The sequence below is a fragment of the Mustela erminea genome, chromosome 9, assembly GCF_009829155.1.
Source record: "Mustela erminea isolate mMusErm1 chromosome 9, mMusErm1.Pri, whole genome shotgun sequence".
Taxonomy (NCBI): domain Eukaryota; kingdom Metazoa; phylum Chordata; class Mammalia; order Carnivora; family Mustelidae; genus Mustela; species Mustela erminea.
Genome location: NC_045622.1, coordinates 71,462,502 through 71,471,891, shown reverse-complemented (window position 1 = coordinate 71,471,891; position 9,390 = coordinate 71,462,502).

The following is a 9,390-nucleotide window of genomic DNA, read 5'->3' as shown; positions in this document are numbered from 1 at the left end:
AAGGTTCCCTGCTGAGCGGGGGTCTGAGATTCTCAGACTCCCTCTGCCCCTCCCCTCATCCTGAGCGGACGCCAAGCTCTCTTAAAAAAAAAAAAAAAAAAAAAAAAAAACCAACAATATATATGCATATGCATATATGCATATATAGGTAGATAGACGCCTGGGTGGCTCAGTTGGTTAAATGTCTGCCTTTAGCTCAGGTCTTGATCCTGGGGTCAAGGATAGAGTCCCCATATCGGGCTCCCTGCTCAGTAGGGAGCCTGCTTCTCCCTCTTCCTGCTTCTCCCCCTGCCTGCCCCTCCCCTGCTTGTGCTTTCTCTCTGACAAATACATAAAATCTTGAAAAAACAAGACAAAAACACACAAAAAAGTCTATGTGTGTGTGTGTGTATGTGATGTGTGCATATATATGTATGTACATATATATGTATATATCTTTAAGGATATATGGAGACACACACATATATATTATCTTTAAAATAAATTTACATTCGGAATGTTAAAATAAAATTACATTCTGTACTCCCAGAACACTTTAGTCAAACATCAAAAAGCAGCCCTTAATTTCCCTTATGAACCAAAATGTGGCTTCTGACCTCCTTCAGCAAAACCTAAAATGTTCACTCAGTAATCATTATGTTTAACCATCTCCAGAACAGCTTTTAAATCAGTTTGAACTACGAAGTTCAGAACACAAGTGGCAGTGCATACTATTATAATAAATGCACACACCTCTTGCCCCAGCATCTTGCATTCCAGGAGTCTCATTGATTTTTTCCTTGCCTCATTAAAAACAATGTATGTAATCTATAGAAAATCACAGACAGACCTGGACTCAAGACCCAAGTTCCAGCTATGCCACCCATGACTGTGGGACAGTTACCTCAGTTTCCACTTCTCTAAAACTGAGATGGCAAAGTCTTCCCTGCAGGGCTGTTGTAAGAATTACAGGATCAGGCAGGGTGCGAATGAAGACTTCGTGGTACTGTCAGTAACTAAGCAAATGTTTACACTCTCATATACCTGCAGAACAGCATGCAGACAGGAAAGAGCATAGAACTGGGAGGTGGGCAGGTCACCCACACAGATACCAACTTGCTTAGGGATCTTCAGAAGGTCACAGTTTCTGAGCCACACTTTTAACAAGGGATCTACAAGGTTAGGTCCAGCTAGAGAATTCTATAATCCAACTGCTACCTCTTGGAGGGAGTCAACCTGAGAAGAAGTCCTCTCCTGGTATTACTGACATCATTAAATAACTTCCCCAAAAGGAAGTTAGTTGGTGAATCTCCATATTTACCCAGTAAACCACTCTACAAGCCACTAGGATTTCCACTTCTATGTCACAACTGGAAGCAGGGGTTGGGTACTCAGAAATGCTGGAAAAGGAATTCCTTCTTTGGTACATGATCTCTAAGGCCCTCAGATTGTACGACTCTATAACTGTGTTTTGCAAACAACCCATTCTTTCAACATTGCCAAGTTTGTCTTTTTCCCCCAGAAAATTACACAAAATATTACATTTTTTTCCTGATTTTACTTTTAGCATAATTAAAAACAAAGCTATACAAATGAGGACAAGAATAATATTTTCTGACAAATATTGCACCGGGAGAATTTTTACAATGTAACATCAAAAAACAAATATAAATACAACAAACTTGTATAAAGTCTCTGTGTCTTCCTGATTATCAAATTAAAATCCAGTTATTTAGGTTTTTTTTTTTTTTAGTGACCCAATTTTCTGAAGAGACCAAAAAGAATTAAGTCTAAATACACTTCAGATTAATAAAATTTCTGTCCAAACTTTAAAATTAACAGAATACTTTTGGCCACATATTTAGAAAAGGTTACATTTTTAATTCAATGTTTAAATTGAAAAAAAATTCCACAATCCCCCAAATTTAGTAATAACAAAATAAATGGTCTTTAAAATAGGATGTATACACCATCATTATTCAACGTTTTTTAAAACATAATAAATATTGATAAAATACGGATTTTGCAGCACTGGTTTCCTTCATGAAAACGAAAGGCAAAATTCTTTTCACTTTTTAATTCCAGGACACAGTTTTTTTCAGAAGAGACAGAATAACTAATGGTTCCTTCCACACCTATTTTAGACATAAGCTTTCATATAAATGTACACATATTGCTCCTGAAATACGATCTTTCAATTAGAGGCATAAAAATTGGTACACAGACATTTTGAAAATTGCAAGGGCTTATTATAACCTTCATGTGTGCTAACACATCCTGGACTAACAGCTTCAAAGAAAGAAACACCTTCACTGAAAAGGGGCTCCTTCCTCCACCTCTGCTAAAGCCCTGAAACTAGATGGAAAGGTGTAAACAGCTATCTGGAAGTCAACAGAGCCATCCCAAAAGAATGAAACAGTCACTCTGGGCATTAACTGGCTGAAAATTACCATTAAAATAAAATTCTTAGCCTCTACTGTATTTCACATAAATCTTTTATAAATTAATCCTGTTTCAATAAAGTCACCTCTACATCTACATTAGTGGTAATACAACAGACTCCCTTGGAGAAAAGTTGAATAGTTTGGGATTGTGAGAGAAGGGCAGAATTCATTAGAAAGGCCTGATAATACATCCCAAAACCTGACGGCAGTGGTGCTAATAACTTTCTGTATCACTCAAAGCTTTCTCCACTGACTCAGGAGATGCATTAGAAACACAGCTGCAGGGAAGTCAGTCCAAGAATAGAAAATGGGAGAGTTCACAGAGAGAAAAGAACTTAATCAAAGCTCAGATCAGGGCAGCTGGGTGGCTCAGTCTGTTGAGCCTCCAACTCTGGCTTTCCGAATCTGGTCTAGTGGGTTGTGGTCTCAAGACTGCAGGATGGAGCCACCTCAGCTCCGTGCTCAGCAGGGAGAATGCCTGGGGATTCTCCCTACGCCCCCTCCCCCTAAAATAAATTAATAAATCTTAAAAACAAAAAAAAAACCAAACAAAATATCCTCAGGTCATCTGGGCAAAAAATTATGCTACTTCTCTTCTAATCAGAGATTGCAAAATTAATGTCATGGTCTTTCTATTACAAAAAAAGAATACTTTTCTCCCCTTTTGTTAACAACTGCAAGACAGAAAATGTCTGCTGGAATGCACAAAATACTTTAAAAAACTATTATTACCTAAGGAGGGCACAAAAAAGCAAAAGAATTGGACAAGGGATATTCGTCAGAGTCTGAATGTTATGTATCTGCTCCATAGCTGGTTCACTCTGTGGAAGAGGAGTCAGGAACTCTACTCATTAGTTAGAAATTTTGTTTAGGGTTAGAATTACTCTCTCCAGTACTCGGGAACCCCTCCAGGAATGACAGCAGCTTGCCCAAATAGCTCTACAAAATCCCTCTGGCAATGACTGCCTGCTTGCCTAAATAGCTCTGCCTTTCTGCAACTATGGTTTTTCTTTTCCACAGTATCAGTCATGAATCTCAATGAAACATGCTGTAAATATCAAAGAGAGTGAAAATACACCAAAGGAAACAAGAAATGTATGTAGGATTAGAACTGAGAGTTAATCAGAAAAGAAATATTAAGATACAAACATCCATTGCTCAATACTATAGAAGAAGAAGATGAGGGGCTCCTGGGTGGCTCAGTTATTAAGCATCTGCCTTTGGCTCAGGTCATGACCCAAGTCCTGGGATCCCTGCTCAGCAGGAAGCCTGCTTCTCCCTCTCCCACTCCCCCTGCTTGTGTTCTCTGTCTGTCAAAAAAATAAATAAAATTAAAAAAAAAAAAAGATGATGAACTTCAAAAAAGTTTTAAATTGTTGTGTTTGACAAAAATCCTTCGATACTACCACAAAAATGTTTAAACAGTAAGAGGCATGGCAAATGTTTTAGAAAAGGGAAAAAATCTGTAAGACATCACTACACTAATTAGGAAATATTTACCTTTAAATATTTACCTTTAAATATCTATCTTGGTATTGCTATACCAAGAGCAGAAAGGGTAAAATTCAAAAGTAAAACAAACTCAAATCACTTTAACCACTGAAGGCTAATAGTGAACAGTAAAATAGGTAAAATAAAATCGTGTAAGACAAATACAGAATACGGCAGACTGTACATGGGTTTCATACTCTACACAAAAAGACCCTAAAATGAGGGTAGGGATTTAGTTAAATGACACATATTTTCATATCACTAAAAATCTACATTTAAGGTGGACTAAAATTAAACAAAAATAACATTTTAATACAAGGATTCATGGGAGAAAGCAAAGAGAACTAGATGGAATCTCATTTCTTCTCTCTCACTTTTAAAGCACTGAGACAAGTCATAGCTTTAAAATGATGTGGATATAAATCATTACCCTTTTTAAATTTCATGGAGCAGCAAAATACAAGAATTGTAAAATAAAATATTTTAACATTTTAATGACAAGATCTATATTCATAGTCCCGGAAATCTTGGAAAATATACTTATTACTAAGAATAAAGCAAAAAGAGATAAGGAAATTTGCACAGCAAAAGTCAAATCGATTGCTTGCAATAAATTATAAACACAACCAAATTTGTTTACAGGCATGCACAGCTCTGAAGTTAAATAGAAGGGTAAGCTTTTAGGGAAAAATACACTTGTCAAGAGCTGGCTAACAACCAAGCTGGTATGTGGCATTCATCAGAATAGGACTAATGCCAATTAAAATGTAAACTAAAAGTTCTGCATGGAAAACTGTAGACATCTATAAACATGAAATGTAGGGGTTTTTTTTCCTACATAATTCTATAGGTAATGTTGGGGAAAAATCTAAATACCTAAAATTAAATGAAAAGATTTGTTGGTTTTGCTTCGCTTTTGTCTTACTAAGGAGGCTGGCAATACAATAACAATAAATTCAGTAACAATAAATTCAAATTTTTCAATTTGGTGTCTTTACCACTTGCTGCTGCTGCTTGTTCTGACTCACTTCTTGGATTGTTTAAGAAAAGGGTATTAATCCATAGCAAACTACTCCTTCAAAAAATAAACTAAATGCGAGTAAGGAAAAATTGGAATCCTGATAATGACATTGTGAGGGGAAAAAAAAAGGAAAGGACAAGACCAGATTTCCCTCAAATCTTGTAAGCAAGTTGTCATTACAGTCTTTCATTCTTTCACCTGCAAGGAGCAAAAAAATACACTTTGCACTTTACTCAATTCCCCTAAGTCGCCCAATTAAAAAAAAAAAAAAAGAACTGAAGTATTAAGTTGAGGCCCTAGTGGTTAAGGGTGAAAGCAGACTTCTTCAGCAGGTTCTTCAAGGGATAATAAAAATCTCACATGAAGTTAGATGAAGCTCATCAGGTTCTTCAAGGGATAATAAAAATCTCACATGAAGTTAGATGAAGCTCATCATCTAACTCTGGCTCTATTTCAACTTTCTTCTTCGTTGTACTGCACAGCTATAAAACAAAGATTACATTTTAGGCACTAACCAGAATTAGGCTTGTCAAAATTTCTGCCTCAAGAAAATAGATTTGTCACTCCCCCTTTTATTAGCTAGGCTATCTTAAAAACCACATTCTCACGAAACTGTACAATTTCCTCTATATATATTTCTTTCTGTGAAAAACAGATGTGGATTTAGGTTTTGGTAATATAATCTGTTCAATTAGCATAGAAAATTATGTTGCTATAAACATACTTTGGTTAAAAAAAAAAGTAGAGCCACATATCAAATTATTTTTTTTACCACTATTCCTAAACTGCAGTTTCTTTAAGCAAGAGTCAAATATTCTAAAGGACTTTAAAACCTAATTTTAATTATATATACCTAAGTATACCTAATTATATATATATAACATATTATATATATAATAATATATACCTAATTATATATACCTAAGTATAAAATGTATATGCTTCATGAAAACTCATACGTGAAACGAAACCCAAAATTACTAATACATACCAGTAGGTCAGCTAAATCAAAGAATACTGAATACCTAAAAAGTATTAGGAAGAATGGTATAGGGGCACCTGGGTGGCTCAGTTAGTTAAGCATAGGACTCTTGATTTTGGCTCAGGTAATGATCTCAGGGTCCTGAAATGAAGCCACATGATGGGCTCCACAGTCAGTGGTAAGTCTGCCTGAGATACTCTCCCTCTCCTTCTACCCCTCCCACACTCGTGTGCGCTCTTTCTCTCTCTCTAAAATTAATAAGTAAATATTTTAAAAATAAAAAGAAGAGTGGTATAAATGAAACACAGGACCAATACTTTCTAACAGAGCTGTAAAGAATACTATTCGCAACTCTGTTAAGAAATAATATTCACTCATAAATGCCCAATACTCATAAGAATTGGAATTCCTTAAGTCCATAGATAAACTTGGACTAACAATTTTTTTTTCCATTTTAAATATTTGTATTTATTCATTTGAGAGAGAGAGAGCGAGCTCAAGCAGGCAGGAGGGGGAAGAGTGAGCAGGGGAAGCAGACACCCAGCTCAACAGGGAACTTGACATGCAGGGCTCAATCCCAGGACCTGGAGACCCATGACCTGAGCCCAAGGCAGACACTTAACCATTTGAGCCCCTCAGGTGCTACTAGTTTTTTTAATAATATAAATTATAAAAATTTGCTGAAAACTGTGAGGTATGTCTATGGTAATATCTACCCATTATTACTCATTCCAAAGGGTCATTTTAAGAAATGTCTCTAGGGGCACCTGGGTGGCTCAGTGGGTTAAGCCGCTGTCTTCGGCTCGGGTCATGATCTCAGAGTCCTGGGATCGAGTCCCGTATCGGGCTCTCTACTCAGCGGGGAGCCTGCTTCCTCCTCTCTCTCTGCCTGCTTGTGATCTCTCTCTGTCAAATAAATAAATAAAATCTTAAAAAAAAAAAAAGAAATGTCTCTAAATTATTCTCCAATTCTATTTTTAATTGAATATATTTGACATATAACATCATGTAAATGTAAGATGTACAACATGTTACTTTGATACATTTATATATTCTCATATGATTACCCTGTATCCATATTTATCAATTATGTAATCATAGTACAATACTGTTGTCTCCAATGCCTTTGTTTTTTTAAGATTTTATTTATTAATGACAAAGAGAGATAGCAAGAGAGGGAACACAAGTGCAGGGGAGCTGGAGAGGGAGAAGCAGGCTCCCCACTGAGCAGGGAGCCCGATGTGGGGCTCGATCCCAGGACCCTGGGATCATGACCTGAGCCAAAGGCAAACACTTAACAACTGATCCACCCAGGCACGCCTCCAATGCCTTTCTGATTGAACCCCAGTCCACCATCTAAAAAAGTTTACCTTGGGTGAATCCCCATCTTATCAGTTTCTTGTCACAGATAAGAGTCATCAACAAAAGGATAAGCCAGATCATTTTTAAATGTTCCCTACAATTTAAACAATAGAGATAGGAATCCTCCATCTCTAAAGAAACAAGGCATTACTCTGTTGAGTGATTCTTTTGTATGTTTTTTAAAAGCTATATATAAGTAGAACTTTCCCAGATTGCTACATTTAATTTGGGGATCTGTGATTTAAGAAAAAAAAAATCTGAGGTATCTTTGGAGTATGCAGTCATTATTTTTAAATTTCGTAAAAATGAGGACTAAGAGTTTTTAAAATTATTAATGTGAAGAGACACAGTGTAAAATTATGAGATGTTGGGCATCTGAGTGGCTCAGTCAGCTGAGCATCTGCCATCAGCTCAGGTCATCATCCCAGGGTCCTGGACTGGGTCCTGCATCAGGCTCCCTGCTCAGTGGGGAGGCTGCTTCTCCCTTGGCCCCTTCCCTTCCCCCTGCTAGTTCTCTCAAAAATAAAGAAATAAAATCTTTAAAATTATGAGATGTTACAACAGATTAGCTCACTCAACAGCTTTAAACATGCCTTCTTGTAGTACAGAGGTAGTAAAGCTAAATACTAGGATTTCCCAACCACCCTTGCAGCTAGAGTTCCAGATATGATTAGCCCAGTCGACCAGATGTACTCACTTGAGACTTTTGCTCAGAACCAAGTTACATGGGGAGAAAGGCAGCTCATGAGGTGTCTGTCCACTTTTGTCACCACAAATCTCAGCAGAGGTGATTCAGTTCTGGAGCTGGCAACTGTTCTCGGCTGCCTTAATCCAGCAAGAGGAGGCATCTTGAGCTGGCAGGCAGCTTTTCGAATTGTTCCAGAAGCAGCAGTTTCTCTGGCAGCCCACTCTTGTGATGTAGTTCTGAGAAGCTCAGCCTAGGTTCTGCTTCATCCACCTTCCCAAAGATTCTGTGAGCTCTCTGCACCCCTTAATCAAGCTCCTTATGTCTAACAGCTAAAGAAGATTGCATTATCTACAACCAGGAATCCTGATCTAGACAGAATTTGGTAGCTAGAAGGTACAGCTAGTAAAAGGATCTTAAATATGGAGTTAGCTTAGGTGAAGAGGCAGGACTTTGGGCAGTGACACCTTAATGCCACTAAGGTTAAGGTATAAAAGGAAGTAGTGGTAGAACATCTGAATACTAGCATGTGGGCTGCTTCTAGCCCTCAGCAAAGTCTTACAGGAGAGATGTGACTCAGTCTAAGGCTAACAAGACATTTGGAAAGGAATATAGCTTTGCCGAGGAACAGCTCTCTACAAAACAAATTGACAAGTCCCAAATCTGGAGCCCTGAAAAATTGGAAAAGTCAGCTAACTACCATACTTTAAACTGAAACAGTTATCAGTCAGGGTTCTAAGGAAGGTATGAAAGCATCCTCAACCTTTTTCTGCCTTTTCTTTTTCTGCCTCAACCTTTTCTCAAGAACTTTCTGTCAAGTAATGGCAGCCATAAGGAAAGAGATCAGACTCAGACTGTTGCCAGCCCATCCAAGCCCAATGGTCCCAAGTGGGTACCGTTCATTTAAGACCCAAGGGGAGAGAGAGAGCACAAAAGCCAGCAAGTAAAAGATGATGTTCTTATTAAAAACTGTGTCTTGGCAAGATCTTTGTGGTTACTCATTGGAATAATTGAGAAAGACAGACCAGAAACATACTTAGTTTCTAGGAAATTTTTTGCCAAAAACCAAAACCAAACAAATACAAACCCCAAACCTGGCCTGCAACAGCTTATAACTATTTAAAACATGCCCAAGCCCCTAAACCCAGCATAACAGGAAGTGGTGCCCAGCCCCCAAGATCAGCACCCTTTCCCCTGCCCACTCAGATGTATCCCTGAAAATTAATGGACAAGAAAAACTTCCTGGAAGGCAGCGCCAAGGGCCTGAGGACATTCGACAAGGGAGTTCCTCCCACAAAAGTGAATCAGGGGTTGCCTGATGCAAAAATCAAGGAATACATTCACAGACTGAGCAGAGACAACTTGTTATTTTTGCCAAGCAGTACCTTTTAAGTGTTATGGATTGGAGGTTGCTATTTTCTCCTCT